This window comes from Protopterus annectens, chromosome 15.part0, assembly GCF_019279795.1.
Source record: "Protopterus annectens isolate FY-2018-M chromosome 15.part0, PAN1.0, whole genome shotgun sequence".
NCBI lineage: Eukaryota > Metazoa > Chordata > Ceratodontiformes > Protopteridae > Protopterus > Protopterus annectens.
Window position 1 is genome coordinate 279,366,735 of NC_056749.1, and position 25,656 is coordinate 279,392,390.

Sequence of the window (25,656 nt, forward strand, 5' to 3'; positions counted from 1 at the left end):
TTCTGCACCATTTGCTCCCCTTCAGACCAGCATCAATACTTAAATACCTTCATTTCATAGTGAGAAAGGGGAACAACTGAAACCTGATGACATACAGGTCCTACAGTTCATCCAGGGGAATATAGCACATGCTGACAGACAAATTCCTCCATCAATACAGCAGAAGGATAACAGGACACAGTCCTTTATTTCAGGTGTGTGTTAACCATCAGTGAGTGAGGAAAGACTGTACAACTCCCAACTCTGACTTTGTGCAGTTAGTGAAGTGAGACTCATTCATATGTTTACATGCAAGCATGAGCTGATCTAACAGGAATCTATTTAATGTTCATAACCACTAAGATGTAAGTAGTTCAGTTTCCAATGCTACTTGTATTTACAGGATAACACATTATTCTTAATTTTCGGAAATTTGCAAGACAGACCACCATTTGTAGAATAAATGTAAATACGGTTTTATGCATCTATTTTTGGATAGGAATAAATAGATATGGGGCAAGCTGAGTGTAATTATAATTTAACCTCCATACAAACAGAATGTGGTTACTCCAGTATTTACTTTAAATATAAATATCCAAAAGTCTTAATGGGAATAAGATGCTACATATTGCATTAAAAAAGATAACTAAAATGATTAAAGTACTACACATCAGATGATGCATTTTACTGTGTTTGTCACCCATGTCACAGATACCAAAGTCTTTAGCTTGAACCTAGTGCCATCCTAGCACAGATATTTTGTATCAAATTTTTGTGCTTTGGTAAGTTAAGTTTGTTGTTGCATTACTGAAATATTTATTGCATTTTTCTGCAGTTTATCAATGTAAAGTACCAGTCATTTCACTGAACTTGCTGCTGATTTCTCTGCACTGTAGTCATTTTAGATAGTGTTTTCCTGGCTAGATTGATTGTTCTGTAGTTCTCTGCTTTGGGTTATATCTTGTGTGGTTTTTATATTAAGACGTCTTGGAAATGCACTCCAATGGTAGTAGCAGGTAGCCTAGTCTGTTCTAAGCTGGGAATCACACAGGAAGGCTTCAAGTATGACTTTTTGATTGACCAGTGGGCTATTCAGTAGGTTTAGTCAGTTTTCTCTGCCCCTATAAAATCAGCACATTTGCGTGATGGTCATCATCACACAGTAGCAATTAGCAGTGCCCTGAATCGAAGCACGTACCTAGAATTAACATTTTTTCCCTATAAAGCTACCCTTGAAATTTCCTCAATACTCAGTTGCACAAAGAGCAACTAGTCTGTGCCTTGAATCAGCATTATTGCCCCACGAGTTTAGTATTAGATACTCCTGGTTTAACTATACACTTTTACAACAGCTTTCTGTATCATGTAAAAGGATCTGTAACCATGGATATGAACTGTAGTACGATCTCTGCTGCCAGAATGGTAGAAATGGCTATCCTGAAGCAGTGTCATAATTGTCTCATGTCTACTGACAACCAACTAATTCTTAAACTGATATAGCATGTGAGAGGTGTGTTTACACAGGGTCACTTGAGACAAGGCTCTCACATACAAACACTCATACCAATCAGGTTGTTAGTAATGCACACAGAGATCCCACTACACACAGTGTGAAATAGAAACATAGAAACACATATGCTGTGGCTTATAAATCTAATCTTCTTAAACCTTAAAGGCCTCCCAGATGTTGCACCTGCAACAAATATCCTTAATCCCCAGAAGTAATATACCAAGACATCACACAGTGTGACACAAATAGCCACATCTCACAGAGTCTTAAATTCTATGCCCAAAAGGCAAACCACCATACAACCCAATATGATGTTCATAGGATACTCCATTGTGAGACACACAGCTATCCCACTCACTAGGCTCTGTAAGGAGAGACTCACTGAGTTTGTCTCAGAGAACATGCATGCATATACTCTGGTCAGCGAACCACAAATACCAGTATGACACAGTCGTAATCCATGTCTGTTTAAATGACCGGAGACATACCTGAACTATATGATCAAAGAGCCTAGTAGTGAGCAGCATTTGATCTTCTCAAAAGATATGAATAGAAAATGATTCACTTAAATAATTGGCTTCATTTTTGGTGTCCCTCAAGGAGGGCACAATATTTGTTAGCATGGGAGGATATGGTCAACAGACCACATTTCTTTGCCAGGGATGGTCTTACCTGCCCCCTCTAGGCTTTTAAATATTGGCTAAAACATTGTCCCTCCCCTAATGCCTTTTCTTAGGCAGTGTCATCCTGACAAACCTTCTGACACAGAAAATGCAACCCAGGGAACTCTAGAGGTGTTGCTGCTCAATGCCAGGAGTCTAAACCAAAAAAAATCACTTGCTGCAAGCGCTACTCACTATGGAGAATGAAGAGATTTGTGTAGTTACCGACACATGGTTTAAAGTCACAGATAGCTCCCCAGCAGTACAGACATATAATGCCTTCCACACATTTAGACCAGCTACTGCACAGGAAGAAACAAAAAATGGAGGCATCTCATTTTACATCAAAAACAAACACACCTTAAGGCTGGTCAGACAGTATGGCATGCTTTCACTTCCCCATGTTGAAATTACCACAGGTAAAGTTCATATCTCTCAACCTGTTAGAGCAGGAAAGCTGGACAAAAACCATAAATAATGGGGGGACAAAGGCCCAAAAATAGGGACAATTTTTAAATATTTGTCTTAACATTGGAAAGCTCATAAAATAATAGGTTCTGCATTAGCATGAATTTTCTGATCTAGCAGTTAAATTTAGCTGCTTTGTTGAGATTTAAATGTCCTTGTCCAGGTGAAGGAAGGATTTCACCAAAAACTGAAGTCGCGGTTCTGGACAATTATGATACTGATTTGGTCCTATAGTATTTTTTTGTATTTTGTATTAAAATGTCTACCTTAGGTAATTCATGCCTAATGAATTATAATCTAGCCAAGTCTTTTTCAGGTATAGTGTTTAACACAATACAGAATTTCACTTGGATATGCATCAGATAATAAGCAGGCAGTTATCACACTGCTGTTCAAGTTTGCAGACAGTCCATGCAAATATTTCAACACAGAATCTCCACTTGTTAAAAATATACAAAATTGTGCAAGATTTTCTGCCCAACCCCACAACTGCTGTCTATATTTATCCATCAGTGCTTTAGCTGACATACCATTTTAAAAACAGCATATGGTCTGTCCTTGATATCATCATAAAAAGTCAACTTTCTAACTTCATTAGAAGTGATGTGCATTAGAGGCGACCTTATCATTAGTGGTTTAATGTGTGTAGCAAGATGAGTAAAAATGTCTTCACTGAATTCTGACTCGTGTTTAACAGCATTTGCTTACACTGTGGTGGAGGAAGATAGTATTGTCGCAAATGAAAGCAAAGTATTTTCCCATTTCTGAGAATTACGACATGCAGGAAATAATGTGAAGTTTGCATTACACTACAGTGGTGAGCTTTCTTAGTACTGGAAATTGCAATTGTAAAATTAAGTGAATGATCATGTCCTCAGTTCCACTATAACAATCTGACTCATAACTCATCAACAGCAAACTGACTCACACTTGTCAAAACAAACACCCACCAAAACTCTGAGTGACTTCTTAAACAAATCATTATTTTGTAGGGGAGATATCCCTGCAAGTCTCCATGTTAGAGTTTGCACATCCCTGTTATTTATACAGTACCTGCAGAATTAATACAAGCATAAAGAAAAGAGAAACACCTTGCAAGGGTGAAACAACTGTGATCTTGTAATAGTTGTAATATATAGAGAAACATTCTGGGACTTGTGATTTCATGGAGGATGGATTGAGGAGATAGCACTCAAAGATTCCATCCCGTGGATTCTGTGAAGTAATTCAACTTTCACAGATATACTATGTAGGCGACCTTCAAACCCTGGATCCCACCTAATTTTGGCATAAGGGCAGATCTTGCCTGTTAAGTCAGGTGGACTTCTTTGAAAATGTGACCAGGGCAATTGATGAGGGCAAATCTGTGCACACAGCATACCTCGACTTGATAAAGCCTTTTGACACAATCTTACATTCAGGCATTGCCAGTAAACTTAGCAAACTGAATGTAAACACCTTCATTGTAAGATGGGTTGCCAACTGGCTCACAAATCAGACACACACCATCAAAGTGGGTGACTCCACATCAACCAGCAGACATGTTATTAGCAGGGTGCCACAGGGGTCAATGCTAAGCCCCTTACTGTTTGGTATATACTTCTCGGAAATTCAGGTCAAAACTAAGAGGTTGTGGCTGACGAAGTTTGCTGATGACTGCAAACTAGATGCAATCATTGAATGCCCAAATGGTCTCACACAGATCAACAAATAGTGTATTAGTCACGATCTCAAACTGAATGCAAATAAATGCATCACCATTCTCTTCAGCACAAACAATGTCCCTTCACACTGTCAAATCAACAGCAATACCCTAAGTACCCACGAAGTGTTAAGGGACCTGGGATCACAAGTTGACTGCTTCCATGCCTTCAGCCACCATGTGTCTACTGTAGTAAGGAAGGCTTTCTACAAAACACACTTGATTAGTAAAGGCATTGCCTCAAGAGCAAAAGAGGTTATAACCCCTTTATACTCGGCACTATTCTGGCCCATAATTGAGTACAACACCCCATTTGGCATATACCATAAAAAGCACCTGCAACAACTGGAGAGACCTCAAAGGTTTCCAACAAAGAAGATTAAGGGGCTCCACCACGTGCCTTACACAGACTGACTAAAGTCCCTGTCACTATTCTCTGTATCGTATAGACTTCTTATGGGAGACTTATGCCTGGCCTACAGAGCAATCCAAGACCCATATATTGTTAATAATAAAGAAGAAAGTTCTGTGGCTATGCATTTTAAAAAATTTCATCAAGGTAGTAATGAGGGGTTAAAAGGTACAGTGCTGGAAAAAGTGAATGTCTCTCATTTTGATGTTAATAATCTTAAAAAACAGTTATTGTTTAAAGAGGCTATTTATATTTTAAAGTTTGATACTTTATACCCATATGGGTTAAATGAAGAAATGAATTGGAGGGTATTTAATTATTTTATTGTTTTATTGTATTAGTTTGACAAAAAATGTTTTAAGTGGATAATTGATTAATTGTTTAATTATTGTTTGTTAGTATATAAAAATGTGTGTGCTCCTATGGTTCTTTACTCCTTGAAGGCTACGGCCAAGACGTCAGAGGAACAGAATTTGTTACAAATAAACTTGTGGATCACCTTGGGGTTGTATTTGCTGTTTTTTTTTCTGCTCAGTGGTTGCTGTTGTTCCAATCCAAGACCCAAACCTAATGATAGGATCATAGGAGATTATTAGGTCATCTGTCTATGCATAAACACACACACATTTTGTTGTAAACAAAACCTGTTGAATGTACAGTTCTTGAAATAATAAACCTCACTTTGGAAAACATACTGCACTTATGCATTAATTATCTCAGAAAAACAGGATGATGATAAATATATCATAGATTCATAGATATATACTAGGTCATCAGTTAGGGGGACTAATAGGCTATCCACTGCAATTACCACTTTTGCTCCTTCTATCCATAAGTGTTTGAGGAGGTAGGCTAATGTGACTTTACAGATCCTATCCACTTATCCAAGTCATTGTTAAGGAGAATTAAGAAGCTGCTTTGTATAGAAAGTGAGCTTAGTCCATAGGTAGAGGATACTTTGAGAGAAGCATCTATCCAGCCAACAGGTTCTGCTAATGCTGCAATGTAGATTAGATCCCAAGAATGGGTACTGATGAGGCTAGATGTTTTTATGAACTTATAAAAATTCAAGAACAGAGATGTTTTTGGCCTTGAAAGATAAGCAACAGTTACTATGTACAAGTCCATAAGAGATAGTGTTATGTCTTGTAAACAGTCTGTAAAACCTAAGGATCTCATATCTGAGATTTTCTTGGTAAGGAAACATTGTAGTTTTTCTAGTTGGCTAATTTGCCTGGAGAGATGCGTGCCAAAGAGGACATTATATTCTATTATGTGCCTTATAAGGGAGTATGCACAACAACTTCCTTGGACCAGGAGGATATTCCTTCAGTAGTTAACTTGGTTAGGTAGAAGGTTTTCTTTTTGCTAATTGATATATGATGGCCAAATGAGAGTTTATTGTCCATATGTATACTACACACTTAATGACAGCATCAAATTTCAGGGGATATCATTTATAGCAGATGTGCAGGGTGCTCTTGCTTCCCAAGGAGAACAGTACTGTATTTACTACATTTCTTTGCATTGAGCTTAAGACTATGTCTCCAACATCAAGAGTTTTTTTATTTGGAGGATATTGATGTCTACTGGTGAGTTGATCACAGCTACAGGTTTATAGACATCAACAGACATAGTATAACAGAGTCCCTTGACATTGGTTTGAACAGCAGCAAAGTAAATGCTGAAAAGGATTGGTTCCAAAACAGAATCCTGTGGGATGTCACTGATGACCTGCCATTTTTGAGTAGAGCATGACACTAATGCTGACTTTGTGAGTCCTGTCTGTGGGCCAGTCTGCTATCCAACAAGTTACCTAACGGTTAAAATTTAGTTGGGTTCATTTCTCAATAATGCCAGTATGTAGCATCATATCAAAGGCCCTGGCTATATCCTTGTAAGTAGTGTGCACAAAATTGTCATCATCTAGTGTTTCAACGATTTTAAAATAAATATCTACCAGATTTAATAAGTAGGACCTGAGTTTCACAAAGCCAATATGGTTAGGACTCTGAGGGCTGGTAAGCTTGCCTGTATCATTAGTTATGAGGTCCATAATGACATGCTCCATTAGTTTACAAATGATGCCGGTAAGGTTAATGATTCTGAAGTTTCTATGGTCAGTGGTAAGGGCCACCCTTGTGGAGGGGTAGCACTGTAGCTGTTATCCAGGCTTTGCATACATATCCAGCAGAAAGGCTACGACTGATTAGATTTTCTCAACTTTAGACAGTATACCCGCAGAACAGCTGATATTCTATAACCCATCTAAAAAAGATAAAATTTAAAATATTTATTAAAATGATTAAAAAATAAACACACTAGAAAGTAAAATATTTTAATAACTAAACAAAATGTCTTATGGAATAAAATAGTTTTGAGGTTTACCTAAAAAGAGAATAAAAGGTGCATGCTCTTAGCCACCAAGGTAATGAATTCCATAAGCATAAACAAATCCATTATAGAAAAAGCTAAACATACCCTAAAGATTTCCAGTAGTCTCTTACAAGGTGAACAACAATTTATTGTGAGGTATTAAGCATGAACTAGATTTCTGTGGTAATTAGGAACAAAGTCACATATTTGTAGATGAATCAGTTGTATAAAGCATTGGAGGCTCTAATGAACAAGCAACCAGTGCTGACTCTACAAGACAGTAAAAAAGTGGCATTTCAGAGCATGTCATTTGGTATTCTGACAGCATAATTCTATACTAATAGAAATCATTGGAAAGAAATTGTTGACTCCAACCATCTTCAAACATCAGGGAGTATCTGTCTTCGTGGTGCTGTGGTAGCGTTGTCGCCTCACAGTTAGATGTTGCCCGTTCGATTCTCAGAGCGTCTTCTGTATGGCGACATGCGTGAATGGGCGTTCCTTTGTTGAAGGTTGTGCGTTAGGCCTGGCAAGCCAGCATGTAAAAATCTACTGCCAATCATTAACGGACCGGAGTTCCGCTGTGGCGACCCCCTAACCGGGAAAAGCCGAAAGACACAACAACCAAAGATGAAAAAAAAAAAACTACACTAAGAATACTTGCCTCTTGGTGCTTTAGTGACTATGTAACAATTCAACTGCAGATGCATTATTTCTCCAAAATAATCTACAAAAAAATATGCACTTGGTGCAGCAGTCATGACCTTACCTTTGATATTAGTAAATGCAACATTGTGAGACCTGGCAAAAAGGACATTAATTATGATTACAAAATAAATGGCCAAATCATGAAATTTGACACCATTGTAAAGATAAAGGGACAGTGGTAGGCAGTAGTGTAAACTATGATCATATGACCAATGTGCAGCTACAAAAATCAGAAAAGTATTCTCTGTAGCCAATCTACTTCTAAAGGACATGTCATAAGAATCCAGTGACACTGGCATACTACTTTAGATCTCGTTTATCTGACCCATTATTAAATACAATGCTACATGTTTTAGCCATTGAATAAACCCCTTGAAATAATGTGAAAAATTAAACAGATTCCTTAAATTATATTCTACTTCTTATGCATTACTTAGAAATGACTTCTGCCTGATTAGTAAGATGATGATTGATCCAATTCTGTTTTAAAATCACTGCCGGAGATGTCAACAGCAGGCCAAGGAATATAATACCACCAATAATAGAATAAACTGTGATAGAAATATTACATAAAGCCATCCAAGATTATGGAATAGGTTTCCCCTTACAACTAGCAGTCAGTCCATATCAACATGGGTTTATAGCATTCAAGCTTCTCAAAGGGTTGTAGGTTGTAAGGATACAATTGAGCCTGAGAACCATAGCATTAAGCAACACTTTAGCTCACCAAGAATGTAAGCATGACGCTACTTAAAATTCCACACCCCCTGTTTTAAACATGGAGACATGCTTGAGGAATATATAGTGACCTGAACTGGAAATACTTCTGTCTTTGAAAGTCTGCCTCAGCTTGCTGGTAGAAAGACAGTCATAAATTTCTAACAATCATCTGCCTCAGCTTGCTGGTAGAAAGGCAGTCATAAATTTCTAACAATCAGTCAAGGTATCATGTCCAGCATGCTCTGTGAGATACATTTGACCATTATCTGTGTACCATATCTGATTTACCATTTCCTTGTTCCAGATTGTATTTTCCAAATGTTGCAAATACACTGTGCACAACTTTGGGTCTAAAATAGACCCCTTGAGATGCTTCACAAGACACACACATGCATTATGAGACTAATTTCTATGACCACTTTCTTCATACAGTCAGGCAGATATAAATGGAACCATTTACCAACCATCGCAGTAATTTAGCAGACACATAACCAGTCTGATATGGTTTTGTAGTATACCCTGTAGAATAGGTTAGAATGATCAAGAATGACCACACATTGGGACTTCCAAGATGGCTACTCATTGGGTAACAGCTTAACTCTAGCTCTTCTGGTGTGAAAAAAGAAACTTAATAGACTTTTGTGTTTATGGGTAAATGTAAGTAACTGACTAGTAAGTGTACTGCCTGGATGCTGGGAAAAAAGAAATACAGAGCACGTGGAAAAAGTCAACTACAGAAAGTGAGGAAGAAACACTGACTGGGGAAAGTTCTGCAGCTGCTCAGCAAAAAGTAATGCAGCCTCCAGAAATGACTTCCAGTAACATATATGAAGTTATTATACAACTGCATTCAGACCAGATTAAAATAAACAAATCACTGATGGAGTATATCAACACAAACAACAAAAGGCTGGAAAAAATGGAAGAAGCTTTAAACAGATATTCAGATGAGGTGATAAAGCTGCAAAAAATCAGAGGCTGAAGTGGAGAAAAGATTGTCTGAATATGAGGACAGAGCACATGGGGAAAACCTAAGATTTTCAGCTATACAAGTAAAGCTGGAAGGAACAGACTATATTCATTTTATCAGGCCACAAATAAGCAATTGGACTAGTATTCCACAGCAGGAGGAGTTAGTTGAAAGGGCACATAGTGTGTATACTCCAAACCTGGCTATACGAAAGCAACATAGACCTTTAACAGTAAAGATGCAATCCTACCAGCAAAAGGATGGAGTCTGACAAAACTGTGGCAGAAGGACAAAATGCTAAAAGTGGGAGACAGCAGAGTGTTTAGAGAGTGATTACTCATTGTACACCAGGCAGAAGAGGAGTAAATTCATTCCACTATTCAGGGAATGTCAAGACACAGGTGTGAGATTCAAATTGCTGAACCAAACTGTCTTCAAAGTTTTCTTCCCTGGACAGACAAACTCATTTTTGATGAAGTACATGCTAAGGAAGAAATACTAAAGTTTGTCCAATACAAAGTGAGCTGTGAAACAGAATATTCTGCTTCTTGTTCTGGTGATAAGGACCACAGAGAGAGACTGTACCTTTGAAAACTAAATGGAGAGAAGAAAGGGAGCACAAGAGCTGACTAGAAGAATCAAGAGTACATTGGAAATGAAGCAGAGATAGAATTTGTGAGATGGAGATGAACAGTAATAAAACCAGTATCTTAATGTGGGATTACAGTGCAATAACTATGTTTGTGAAATATAGCAGAACAAGAAAATCTGGAAATATTGGAAGTTTTCAGAATTTGTAAGACTTGTGGGGGGACTCTAAAATATATGCCCTACTTCATATCATTAATGTTCAGAAAAATGCTTTAGGGAGAAAGTTAACTGTAAGTAAAGAAAACATTTCTTTTTTCTTAATAGTATTATTTTTGTGGTGTATGGTTTCCTTTGCATGATATAAAGTTAAGCTTTCCCTGTTATTTTTAAGTGTAATTGGGGTTGTAAATAGGTGCTGCTTTTTTTCTTTCTCCCTTCTCCCTTTCTTCTTGTTCAGTTTTAAGAAATGTAGGCATTGCAATGTATTTTTAAAAAGCCTGGTTAAAAGAACATAAAAGAAAAAAATGTGCTTTTTCTCATTCTTGCATTGGGAATGACTGGATTAAGAACCTAAGATTTATTTAGTAACACATTTTAAGAGAAAGGAAGTAAATGAAAAAGAATACTGAATATTAAGACAGCAGTAAACGGCAGTCTAACCACGTTCAATGTGCAGCAGGTCAAAAGACAGTTCGAAAAAGTCACTCACAACGTCTCCAAAGTATGAAAATATTTAATCCATGGAACAAAAAGAGTAAGCTGCTGTCTTACTGTTTTTACATCTTGACGGTGTGTCTATTTAGTACTGGGGCTGTTTCCTGTTTGTTCTTTGAATACTGAATATTATGAGGATTTTGTTTTAGCAAATTAATGTATACTTAGTAGCAATTCTGTAGCTGGCCTTCATGTAACCATGGGGACAGTCTGATAATGAGAAATTGGCTGTTTGGTTTTCATGTCTCCATGGAGACAATCTGATAGAGAAATTGGTTACAGTCTGGTAGAGAGTGATTGGCTGGGGGGAAAAAGAAAAGAGAAACTGCCTAGGAAATGATCTTTTCTGAAAGCATTTGGGGTTTTTCCCAGCTGGGTGAGCTATAAAGATAAGACAAAACCAGTTAGCACTTAGTAGATGCACTGGCTACACCATGCATCTTAGCACGGATGGCCTTTCTTTGAGGTTAACTCAAGTCTGTGAGTATGTTTGTCAGTTTGGGAAAGTTGTTCTTATTGGGAGGGTAAAACTCCAAATATTTGAAGATGCACATAGTTTTTTGTGTTAGTATTAATAGGTTTTAGAGGGCATTTTTGATGGATTTCAGTGAAACAAAAAGGTCTGCAAAATGTGAGATAGGCTCAAATGGATATGACTGGAAACTATATAAAACTTCAACCTGCCAAACAGTGTATGCATATAACACAAAAGTTGGAACTGTATGCTTAACAAAAAGGTTTTATACGTAAAAGGTGGGAATAATAACTTTTAATGCAATAATGCATTCTGTAATGTCTTTAAATCTCAATGGTCTCACAGATAAATACAAAAAAGAAAGAATAGTGAACTGCATTAAAAATGTAGAGTGTGATTAGTTATGTTACAGGAGACACACTTGGAAAAAACTGAGCATTGATTTTGATAAAGAAAGGTATTCAGGATGGTTGTTCAGTGGAATATCAGGGACAAAGGAAAAGAGGAGTACTTCTGTTAATTGCAAGAGGAGCTCCAATAGTGAGAGAAGAGGATAAAAAAGTTGATAAAGGCAAATCTGTAGTGTTAAGGGGCTACTGGCATGGAAGGAGGATTAAACTGGCATGTATTTATATTCCATCTAAAACTACTATAATGGAGATTTAGAAAATTCTGGGAGAAATAATCGGTCTTCAGTAAGGAGTGTTATTTATAGATGTGGGCTGGAATTTGATTTACAGCAGTGAAGATGCTTCTGGGAGGGCCCAGAAGGGAAAGTATAACAGTGGAGGGTAGAATTTTGAAGACATTTATGAAAATGTTTTGCATGGAAGATGTGAATTCAGTAATAGGAGTTTGGAGAATATTTACATATTATTCCTCAATATGTAAAAGCTGGGCTAGGTTAGATAGAATTAATATTTCACAGGAACATGTGCATTTAATTGAAGGTACTGATATGCACCCAATAACTACTACAGATCATGTGCTAGTAATAATTACAATAAAAACACAGGGTAACTAAATAAAAATTAGACACTGTGACTTTTCCACATATCTGTTGACAAGAGAGGAATTTAAGGAATAGGTAGTGGAGATGATTCAGGAGCTATTTTAGAGGATAGAAATTACTTATGTAAATATGGCTAGGGAGTGGGATAAAATTAAAGTGGGGTTTAAAAACAGGGTGAAAATAAAAGAAAAAGAGCTATGGTTAAGAAGTGACAAGAATTATTTAGAGGGACTGACAAATGTTAAAGTATTGTAGAATAGGGGGAAATTTCACAGAACAAGACGAGGATCAACTTCAGAATGCTAAGCAGAAAATAAGGGATTACTTCAATAATATACATGAGTTTAGAATGATTGCTGTTAAGCAACTGTTTTTTTGATAACACTAGAGTACAAAAACTTTTAGCACAACAACTCTGGCAACAGAAAGTAGAAAGGGCTGTCTCTAACCTTAGGGAGTCTATATCAAGGAAGGTAACAACAGATCCTGTAGAGGTATTGGAACTGTCTTGGAAATTCTATGATGATGTGTATAAAGCAAAGAAATATGGAAATCAAGAAAAGATAAAATGGAAATGTTTATGGAAGAATTAAATATGTCAAGGTTAGAGGTAAATGAGGTTCAATTATTAACAGAATAGGAGAGGAGATGAGATCAAAATTGTGATGCATAACCAATCTACACGAAAGTCCCCACTAGTAGATGGTATTGCTGTGCAAGTCTGGAAGCTAGGAGGGAAAAACTGATAAAGATCTGATCTGGAATGTTTTGTTTAGCAGTATTTTAAGAGGAGGAGAAGTATCAACATCCTGGAAGAAAGCGATGGTAGCTGTCATACCTAAAGAGGGTGAAGATTCATCAAATCCAGCTTCATACAGGCCCATTTCAATACCAAACCATGATAATGGTTAAAAGAATTGCAAACATAATGATAAAATTGATATATATGACTAATGTGATTTTTTTGGAGGGGATGGCAAACATTTGACAACATTAACAGAACACTGATATGACCCAGAGGGAAGCAGAATGTAAGAAAATACTATTGTTGTTGGTGGGTCTTGATGCAGGGAAAGCATTTGACAGAATAAGCTGGTACTTTATGAACAGGGCAATGTAAGTATATGCATTTCCTGAAAAAAATATAAGGTTGATTAGGAGGCTATATGAGGGATCAGAGGCAAACGTTAAAGTGGGTGGGGTCCTCTCTGATAATTTCTGCTTGAGCAGAGGAACTAGGCAGGGGTGTCCTCTTTCCCCTTTGTTATCTGCATTATATTTAGAACCACTGGCAAAGAAAATAAGGCACTCAGAAATTCAAGGATGTAATTGATATGGTAGTCAAGAAAAGCTGTCTCTATTTGTAGATGATATCCTTTTATACCTGACAAAACCAGAAAGAGACTTTACAGTGTTGTAAAACATTTTGAGACAGTTTCAAATCTTTTTGGAATACAAAATTAATGAAGTTAAAACAAAGACAAAAGTTCCTACATATGAATTTGTTCAGAAGTATCCATATTTATGGGGACATGATAAAATGAAGTATTTAGGTCCATGAATTAAAAATGATTATGGTGTGGCTGCTAAGGATATGTGGGAAGAGGCTAAAAAAATAATACAAAAACTAAGAAAATGAAAGCTTTGTTAAATGGATATGGATGGTAAGATACAAGCAAGTAAAATGTTTTTAGTCCCATTAGTCTTGTACACAGGTCAGTCATATTTTTGTCAACCAGAGGAGAAGTTGCAGGTAGCAATTAATAAAGAGCTGAAGGACTTTATCTACGAGGGGAAGATGGCAAGAGTCAAGTGGGATAAGCAGATTCTTCCAGTAGAACAGGGTGGATTAGGATTACGCAATTTGAAGGGGTATTTCAGAGCTACACAGTTAAGGCTTATTATATACATAGCACAAGCAGAAAACTATAATTCAAAGTGGAAAGGGATGATGATGAAACGGGGAGAAGCTCAAGAAACAAGGAGAGACTGGAATTTTGGATGCAGGCCTTTAAAGAGAGTAACAATTACCATGCAGAATATTACATCTATAAAGTAGTAGATAGTATCCTATGAACTAAGCCAACATGGGAATGGGGAGAGGAGATTCTACCAGTAGGGATGATTACAATTAGGGGATATAGACAATAGGCAAGAGGGAGCTGGAATTTATTGGAGCAAACTGGCAATGGAACCAAGGTTTTAGGAGCAAATAACTAGAGAAGGAAAGGTAATAGAATGGGAAGAAGCCAAGAATTTGTTTGGACTCCAGGTTAGAAATTGCCTTCCCTATCAAGGATTGATATCTGAGTATAGGTAAAAAGAAAGAAATGGGGGGCACTAAATGAAAGACCAGTACTGGTACAGTTTTTGGTAGAATCTAGAACAGAAGCTGCCATAAAGGAATAATTAGTAGAGCATATAAAATATTGTATAGTAACTATAATAATCAGAGGATGTTGGAAAGGATTGGGAAGAGGGATTTGATAAGCAATTCACAAAGAAACAATGGGAGTATATATGTATGTCCCCCAAATATGCAACAGAATCTAGAAGGTTTAGGATTTTGCTTGGAAATGTTTACATAGATATTGTTATACCCCAAGTAGACTACAGAGAATGTTTTCTCTGGTAGACAGAAAATGTTGGAGGTGTGATGGGGAAGAGAGAGGTAGTTGGGAACATATTTTCTGGGAGTATGGTGAGTTGGTGAACTTTAAGGATTCCCTGCAAGATGCACTGTAGAAGATGTTGGATGGGCAGATTGGTGTGATGAGGGGAGATAATTCGTCTGTGCTATAATACAGAATTGGAATTGCCTGGACATGGTAAGGCCTTGCTGTGTCTAATTATTGTGGCTGCCAAAAAAGCAGTTATTAGAAAATGGAAATTAAAATCTAAACCAACTGTACTAAAAGTAATGAATATAGTAACAGAGATAAAACAACTGGAACTGAGATATTTAGAAAAAGATAGAAGCAAATTACATACGAAAAATGGAAAGTGTGGGAAAAGTACATACAGGGGAGGAATGAGGTTCAAAAGAAGGCAGGACTTAAAAGAGCTATGAAATGTTTAATCAAAAATGATTGAGTAGATTATAAATGATGTATAATGTTTGCAACTGGGAGTGAGTCAGTATGGTCTATGATGTAAAATGCTTGCAACTAGGATTATGTCTATGTGGTTAGTTTTCATTTATATAAATGTATGATTGCCTGTGTTGTAAATGATGGTTTAATAAACATGTTTCTTTAAGAAAAAGCAAGCATTTACTAATTTATGTAATGCTGCTTAGGTTTTAAACAGATGATCACCAGTTACCCTGATTAGTGCTGTCTCAGGTATTGTCATCTAAATACAGACTGAAAGGCATTCAGAGATGGCATATATAATAAAGTTTTTTAATTGCCCATTAACATCACATCAGTACTCTTCTCATGGTAAACAATTTCTAAGAGAAACATTAGTCTGAAAAATTATCCACACCAAAAAAGATTTCATGAGACAAACATATGAACAAAATCTCTCTCAAAATGGCTAGAAAAATCCAAAGAGAATTCAGAAGACCACGGAATGGCAGCCAAGAAACCAGCAGGCTAATCAAACCATGGTCATTACTGCAGTGGACTCGATACAAAGTCTGACTACTTTTACAACACCCTCAAGGTCTACTAGTTAAAATTTAACCCAACAAAACCCAGGAACATCTTGGACCGAATCATCCCACATTAATTAACTGAAAGACCATGCTCCAGTTTTATAAGATAAAACTTAATTAGCAAGGCAGATTATATTACAGTATGACACTACACGCACACAAAAAAAGTCTGAGGTTTAAATATGCTACCAAAAAATAGACCTGGACAAGAGCATTGCATTTTAAGTGCATTTTCTGATTGGAAGTGAAGATACTCCTCCTCCTTCAGTTTATGCTTTATATCATTGATAGCAAGGCACACCGATGATGCTTCTGTCCTGAGAAGATGAAGCTCATAGTCATGCCAGGCAATAAATTTAACAGGGTCATGCAGGAGCAGGTTCAAAGAAAGATAATGTATGTGAACTACTACTAATGTAGGATCACACCATGCTGCCTGAATTTGAAGCATCCTTGGACACAGTAGCGAGATACAGAACTGCCTCCATCTCCAGTTGGTATAAACTGATGTACCAGAAGAGGCTAAGATCAGGTGTTTATGCATGAAAGACCTCTAGGATGAACCGCATCTAACACTGGTTTGTTTAAAGAGTAGTACCACCCTGATAAAGTGATCATAGCCATTTCAGTGAGAATTTAATGTGCGTAACTGCTTAGTGAAACAGAACCCCTCAGTGAGATATCAAAATTAATTTATAAGCCTGTTTTGTCATCAGTCTAGATGTTAATCACCCTAGACTGATCATTTTATGGGGAATTCAACTTGAATTAATGAAGACTTCATTAAATTTCTTGAGAAACACATTCCTTATACTAGATGTTTGAAAAACAAGGAGGACTCTACTGGTAGCTTTCATTATTTGCAGATATAAAAAAGGGATAGTGTATACAGCTGAGATCTATGAGGATCTAGAATAATTTTGAAAACGGACCCCCCCACACACACACATGCACGCACAACAAACAATAATCTGTTCAGATCTGGTGCAGTCAGTTAACAAGAAACTTGTTGGTATTGTAGCATTGAATGGGGACCACAGTTATCATCCAAACAAGTCTTATAAATGCCCAAGCATAATCCTAGAGCAAGTCTGAGATAAATCCCAGGTTTGAAGCACAACCATAAAAGAAGAGAGTCATGGGAGTCCTATTTGTTAGCCCCTGGTGATAATCAGGGTAATAGGGATTTGCTGAAGATAAATAGACCCCCAGTCAGTAATATCTCTTAGGGTACCTACAGGTCATTGCAATATAAATAGGACCTCTATTCTAAGGCCATGTGATAAAATAGTAACTTCACTAGTGAGCTGTAACACATTAGAGAACTTGAAACTTTGTCATTGATACTTTTGTTGAAGGGTTTTTGTGCAGTGTTAACCAAATAAAATGACAGTTGTAATGAATGATTTTTTGTTGTTGTTTTGGACATAAATGGCATTTGATTTATGTGATACTATAATTTCAGTGATGCTTTTTGCATTTTGACTGTGCTGGGAGTAGTTTAACTGCTTTTGTAGTTTGTTTCAGCGTTTTTCAGATCATAGTTAGCGGAGTGGGGCAGAGTTTTGACAGAGACTTTTTTTTGCCTTTTCTGTATTGTTGTGCAGCTATGGATTTCATGTGTTTAAGGAAGTTAAGGAGTAAAGCCTCCCATGCAGAGGAGGGATACAACAGACCATCCTTTCCCACCTATAAATAACATTATTTTTGTAATTTTCATTCGTATTTTGATATTACTACATCACTTTGACTAATGTGGTTTTGAGTATATTTCACAATAGTGCAGTATTCTTTGTACATGGATTCAACTCTATGACATTATTCTTTTTGCCAAAATTGAGCTAAGAAATTAATGCAAAGCCTTTAAATCTTCTAGTGAGCAACTAATAACCACAACAAAGAACCATCAAACCCAATAAACCAAATTAGAACATATAATCAGCAGAAAGGTGACTTTGGCTATATACAAAATGCAATTATTAGTAATTGAATTGGTTATATATTAAAATAACAGCTAGCATCAGTAGTCTCACTAGACGTGTATTAAAAATAACTTGATTACATGTGATAAAATTAATCTGTGCCATGGCCAGCATGCACAGATAACCGACACTTACTGGTTGTTAACTGTCAGTTGCTAAAACATAAGGGGCAGTTATGAAATGTGAAGAAAAATAGTATTCCAAATTTTCAGAATGCAAAACAAAAATAATGCTGTGCTGATGAAAGCTAACCATGACAAAAAAGACCAAAGCTAGTGGAGTATGATTTGTTATAGAGAATGCATTGCTAAGGATTGTTGTGTAATTGCACATTCATGGGCTTTTATCCTACAAAATTTCTTAGGTGAAGTTTGCATGTCTTAAATGAACTTTAAGGAAGGGTGTTTTTTAAATATTCTTGTGTTCATGTTTTTGAGTTTTATTTTTGTTTGCAAGAGCCTTTCTCATTGGATCCATGCATCTGAGACTTTTGCTTTTGAGACCCTTTTTATGAAGAAACCATCTAAAGAGTGGATATAAATTACTAAATCCATTGACTTCCAGCCAAATGCAAAGAGCTCCATATAGCAATAAACACCATGATATAACAGATTAAAATCCACTTAAATGACCACCCTCACCTTTTCCTTTTGTCTTTGCTCTTCTGGTTTCTGGTGACATCCATCCTAATCCTGGTCCCTCCCCTCTCTCCACTCCCCTTCCACCTTCATCTGCTGTCCCCCCAAAAACATCCTCAAATATCTCCAGCCTCAAACATCTATCTGTCACTGCAATGAACATCCAAAACCTAAACAACAAAACATCCCAACTTCACACATGGTTGGCCCAACACAAACCTCACATCCTGGCCCTATCTGAAACCTGGCTAAAACCTCATATCAATTCCTCTGAATTTCTCCCACCTCAATACAATATCTATGGGTCTGATAGGACACCCAAAAAGGCAGTGGGATAACTGTCTTTACTCTGTCTCACTAATGCTAACACCTATAGACATTACCTTGCCTAGTTTCTCTCCTGCTGAACTACTGCTCCTTGACTGCCAAATCAATAACTATAGGAAGTTTGCTATTGCCTCTATATCCCCCTAGGTAAAAACATCCCTATCCCTGAACATATACTCTCCTGGATAAACACTTCCATCCCCTGTGAAACCATCATTCTTGGAGGGCAGCAAATAGATGAAAGTAGCTTGCAGAACAGACCACCAGCAAAAATCCAGGTTTATAAAAGATATTAATATAGACTGGAACTCCCTTATTGGTAACTCACCACAACATTTCATAAACCTGTATGGATTCTCACAGGTGATCACTACCCCTACCCACTACAGTAAAAATGCTACTGGTTCCACAATTGACTGTATCTTGACCAACTCTCCAAACAACTATTGTAACCCTTCTACCTTCCCTGACACTATTAGTGACCATTCTCCCATCTGTATCTTAAGGCACTCTGCTCATCTCTCTAAGCCCCATCTCTACAGAGATGGTAGGAAACTAACTTTTCCCCTGAAACAATTAATTATAGACTCTCTGCCATCATCTGGTCTTTCCTAAAAAACTCTTCAGCTCAATGATGCTATTAGTAAATTCAGCCATATTTTCCTTGATGTCCTAAACTCTCTTGCCCCAACTCGCAAAATCAGAATCAAATCTAATTTTGCACCATGGCTCTCCAAAGCTACTCATGCTTTGATGCATGAAAGAGATGCTCTACGGAAAAAATGGCAAACCACTAAAACTCCATCTTTATCCAAAGTTATAAACAACTTGGAAATTGTCTAAAAAAAAAAAACAAAAAAAAAAACAAGTAATTCTGGAGTACTATCAACTCCCATCTCCACACTGGTTCTCCTACCATCCCTAACCCTTTCCCCATCACTCTCCCTCTAAAACTGCAGACTTACTCAACAAACACTTCATAGACAGCATCTCTAAACTCCGATCCTCTGGTAACTCTGCTCATCCCAACTCTTCTGTCTCACCCTCACCTCGCCCTAAACCTCTATGCTCCTCTGTCACTCAGCCTTTTACCTTGCGGCCTGTTTCTACAAAATATATAAAATCCCTGCTTCTTAAACTAAAACCATGCTCTCCCTCCACTGATAAATCCCCCTCAGTTTCTAAAAAGAAAAAAATATATATATCTCCTTGCTCATTTCCTGCCTTTCTGTAACTAGAATAGCTCAGATTTCAGATTTGTTGATTTCAGGACTGTATTGTGTTGCCCAGACCTTACTGAGATAGAGGGAAGCTTGTTTGCTTATCGTTGGGAGTGGTAAGCTCTGAGCAGCCTATCTGTCACTAAAGGAGTGGTTTCAGCTCAGAAATTGTATTTTATTGGCCATTTTGGGCTATTTCTATCAGTTTCATCTTTCTGTTTAAAAAAACGTTTGCATGTTCTTTGCAATTGTTTTACCTCAGCAAGATCCTGTCTGGGCATCCTGCAGAGTTCTACAGCAGCAAAAAAAGAGAGGCTTTCAGTGATTTAAGTACCTCTAGTCTAGCTGTTTTATTAAGTCTTGCTACTTATTTTAACTGTATTCTGTTAAATATTGTTGTTTGCACTTTATTTGCTCATTTTAAGTTAAATTCAACTGTATTACAGTTGTAGGCTACACACACGTGTGTGTTAGCTGTTTTTCTGCTTTAAATAGTATCTTTGCAGTTTTAACTGTTGTATTTTTGAAAAAAAAAATTCTATCTCCTTGCTCATTTCATGCCTTACAGTAACTAGAATAGTCCGGATTTCAGACTTGCTGATTTCAGGACTGCATTGTGGTTTCTGTGTTGCCCAGACCTTACTGAGATAGAGGGAAGCTTCTCTGGTTATCAGTGGGAGTGGTAAGCTCTGAGCAGCCTATCTGTTGCTAGAGGAGTGGTTTCAGCTCAGAAATTTTATTTTTATTGGCCATTTTGGGCTATTTCTATCCTTTTCATCTTTCTGTTTAAAAAAACGTGTTTGCCCGACGTGCAGCGCCACTAAGCTAAGGTAAACCATTACCTGTGCCTTAAAGTCTGCTCTTCAAATTTTCATCTCTGAACACACAGATTAGACCTCTAAATCCAGCACTTTCTCAGAACATCTTGTAGCATTTATCGCAAGCTCAACTACTAGTACTACACTTTAAATAAAGGAAACAAAAAGCTTCAGTACTTAATCTAAGCATAAATAACTCAGTACTTAAAACGCTGATCACTTTTCCAGGCATGTCCAAAGGTCAGTTTCTGATGCTTTCTCCTGTTAACCTTGTGAACCTGGGCATCCTGAAGCAATGTAGCAATTTGCCTCGTGTACACAGACAACCCTCTCCTCCTACCTCCAAACACATCCAGTTCTGAGAGATGCAAGTATATAGCCAAACTTGAGGCTTCACTCTCTCAATCCAAGACTGGGCCAGCCAGTCAGGAGGAGAAGGTTAACACACAAATCACATCATAGAGAACACATAGCCCCACTGTTCGCACACCACCACTATAACATAGTAACACAAAACACGCCACCACTTTCGTGGAGGCTTTCTTAAAAAATCTGCCCAAACAACAGAGACCTTCGAGGCACAAATGCAAGCAACCATCTCATCCAAACATAACCCAAAAGACACACAGCCCACACAGTGTGCCACTGAAGCTAAGCCCCTAGGGCAGAACAATGTAACAAACACATTAGTCATATGTGACTCACTTGTAAGGCACACTGACATCCCACTCACTAGGCTAAATAAGGAGAAAGTCACAGTCAGCTGCCTGTCTGGATCCAGGATTCACCACATAATGCATGCACTTGGGTCTCTCCACATCAAGTACAAATACGAATCCATCATTGTACATGTTGGTGTGAATGACCTAAGATGTACCTCTCTGGACTACATGAAAAGAGACATAGTGGAGCTTTCTGATCTTGTAGCCCAGGCAGGTATGACCCTAACCTTGAGTAGCATCCTACCGTTGCCAAGAATGATACCACAATGTAAGCAGAAAATGATTGACTTCAACAATTGGCTAAGTTTCTGGTGTCATTCAAAGTGGTTCCAGTATCTGTCTGCTAGACAGACCTCGATGCTTTGCAAGAGACAGTCTGCATTTTTCACCCCTGGGATTCCGGATACTGGCCAAGGTCCTTGCCACCCCTATAGTGCCTTTTTTAGGCAATGCCCTGAAGACAAATTTACCACCATTAACATCTGCTAGCAAACGCACCCCAAGGGTTATGCTACTCAACGCTAGAAGTCTAAACCTCAAAATGCACTCACTTGAGTCACTCCTCAAACTGGAGAACATAGACATCTGTGCAGTAACAGAGACCTGGTTCAAGGCTCCTGTGAGCACCCCTGCACTACCAAATTACAATGCATATCACACCTTTCGGCTCCCAAATCTGAATCTAAGCTCTAAGGGATGTGATGAATGATTCCACCAAAGGTGAAGGTGTATCCATCTTCATAAAAGATACACACACCTCCAGACTTGTTGCCCAACATAATGCATCAGTAATACTTCAGGTACAGTTAACACTGGACAAAACTGCAGTCCACTAGAATAGTCCAGTCTTCAGAGTTTGCTGATCTCTGGGCTTTGGCTTGGTTCCTGTGCTATTCCATATCCTTATTTGGATAAAGGGAAGCTTCTTTGTTCACCAGTGGGAGTGGGGAGCACTGAGCAGCCTATTTGTCCCTAGAGCAGTGGTTCCAGCCAGAAACTTGTAGTCTATTGGCCATTTTGGGTCAATTCCTAGCTCTTTTCAACCCCCTGCTATAAAGCCCGCTTTAGCTATGTGATTTAGCGGAGTTGCCCATAGAGCACTATCGAGCAGCGCCGGTGAAACTATTTCTGGCTCCGTAAAGTCTGCTCTTCAATTTTTCCCTTAGAACTTCTCTACTTGCAATCTAAACAGTCTATTCTCTATCTCAAAAGCTCAGCACTTGCTCCTAAAGCATTTTTATATAGGTAAAGTACTTATATACTAAACAAAGTACTACATTAGCCTAGAATCCCCTTGAGTACCCATTTCCCTATAGGTCCCTTCTGACTCAGTTACACAGCAAACTTTTTCACTTTTTCTAGCATGTCGAAGGATCAGTTGCTAGCGTCCTCTCCTGTTCAGCTGGTGAATCTGGGCATCTTGAGGCAATGTTACAATTGCCTCATGTACACAGACAACCCACTCCTTCTCCCACAAAACACAAATACATGTGAGAGATGCAACTATATAGCCAAACTGGAGGCTGAGCTCTCTCAACTCAGTACTGGCAAGACCAGACAGGAGGAGAAGGAAACCACGCACACCACAAACCCAGTTTCACATAGAACTATCACAACTGCAAAACAAACACATAAACACACAAAGACATACTGGAGGCACTGATCAAAATCTACCAAAACTACAGAGGCCTCCAAAGCAGACACCCAAGCAACTGCCACCTCAAGACATAAGACATGCAACACACAGTTCTCAAAGTCAGTGTGCTAAACAGTCACAGCCCTTAAGGCCAAACACAATGCCAGACACACTTGTTATAGGTGACTCCATAGTCAGACACACTGACGTCCCACTCACCAGACTGAACAAGGAAAAGATCACAGTAAGCTGCCTGTCAGGCGCTAGAATCCGCCACATAACACAAGCACTCAGGTCACTCCACAGCAAGTACAAGTATGACTCAGTCATTGTCCATGCCGGTGTGAACGACCTGAGGCGATACCTCCCTGGACTACATGAAAAGAGACATAGATGAGCTCTCAGATTATGTAGCCCAGGCCGATATGACCCTGACCCTGAGCAGTATTCTACCCTCACCAAGAATGATGCCACAATACAGAGACAAAATGATCAGCTTTAATAATTGGCTTAATTACTGGTGTCATTCTAAGGGGATCCAATGTCTGTCTGCCTGGGATGACATGCTTGACAAGCCACGCTGCTTCGCAAGGGACGGCTTGCACCTGTCACCCCTGGGCTTCTGGATATTGGCAAAGGCTCTTGCCACCCCCATAGTGCCTTTTTTAGGCAAGGCTCAAATGATAAACCTACCACCCTGGAAAACAAAAATGGAGAAAAACTAAGGGTAATACTGCTCAATGCCAGAAGTCTAAACCTCAAGATGCACGCCCTCGAAGCCCTCCTCAGTATGGAGAACATCGATGTCTGTGCTGTGACTGAAACCTGGTTCAAGGCTCCTGAGAGCACCCCAGCACTATCAGGTTATACCTCATATCATGCGTTCCGGGCACCAAAATATGGACCGAACCACAAAAGGAGGGGGAGTATCCATATTCATAAAGGATACCCACACCTCCAGGTTAGTGGCAATGCATGAAGCATCGGAGACCATCCAGGTGCAATTAACCATAGGTAAAAATGCCCTACAGTTTGTAGCATGCTACAGACCACCTTCTCAAACTCAGGAAACCCACAAAGCCTTCCTGAAGACACTGGAGAGTATGAATGTCTCTCCAAACACCATCATATTGGGTGACTTCAACTACCCAAACATAGACTGGGAACATTACTCAAGCCCCAACACCCTAGCCCAAAGGTTCCTGGAGTTCATAAACTCAAATGCTATGGAACAACTAGTCACCATTCCCACAAGAGGAGAAAATATACTAGACCTGATCATCACAAACATGGGGACAAAATGCTCCACACCGGAAGTATATCCCTCATTGGTGAGATCAGACCATAAATTAATCTCATTGGATTCTTCTTCTCACAGTGAAGAACTTCTCAAAAGCAAACTTCACACTTCTTAAGACTGGAGTGGTATCCTTCAAGGCCCCCGAGCCAGTGGAAACCACAACCCACGCTGCTGAAACCCTTACAAATGCCTTCTACGAGCACCTCCAGGAATGTATGGATCAAGCAATCCCTAATAAAATCAAGACCCTTTCCACCAAAGGCAGGCGCCCGGTCTGGTGGACCCCAGCCATAAACAAACTCTACAACAAGAGGAGAAAGCTACTACATGACAGAGCAAAATCCCTAAAAGGGAAGGCATCTCTGATCAATACTAGCAAAAACTACGATCACTCATAAAATCATCCAAGGCCAACTTTGAGAGAAAAATCGCTAATGACACAAAAGACAATCATAAGGCCTTCTTTAGCTATGTTAGAAACCTGGGTGGAAACTCCCAGATATGCTCAGAATTAGTCCAAAATGATAAAAAAATCACTGAACCCACAGACATTGCCAACATACTGGCAGACAGGTTCAGTGCAAATGGAGAAATATCTATCCCACCAGAGTCTAGCCTCCCAAACATCTCAGATGCCCAGGTGAGAGCTGATCTCTCTAAAGCAAAAAACACAGCATCAATGGGACCGGACGTTGTCCCCGGCTGTGTGCTACACAAACTCAATGAGGAACTAAACCCACACATAAGGCTGCTGTTTAATCTTAGCCTTACTACAGGATACACTCCAAAGAATGGCGTACGGCAACTGTGGTCCCACTCCACAAAGGCGGTGCTTCTACGGACCCAGGAAATTACCGCCCCATAAGCTTGACGAGCCTTGTCTGCAAAGCTATGGAGAGGATCATAATGGAACTCATAAATAAAGACATTGGGGACCTACAGACACTGGATCCTACCCAATTTGGCTTTGTCAAGGGCAGATCCTGCCTCTTGAACTTGGTCGACTTTTTTGAAACAGTCACTAAGGACATTGATGAGGGTAAGGCAGTTCAC

General features: G+C 38.6%; 1 protein-coding gene across 1 annotated transcript in view; it reads left to right on the plus strand.

Annotated features, from left to right (window-relative positions):
• FRMPD3 (FERM and PDZ domain containing 3) overlaps positions 1–25,656 on the plus strand; it is a 581,141-nt gene that overhangs the window by 510,097 nt on the left and 45,388 nt on the right. The window lies entirely within an intron of this gene.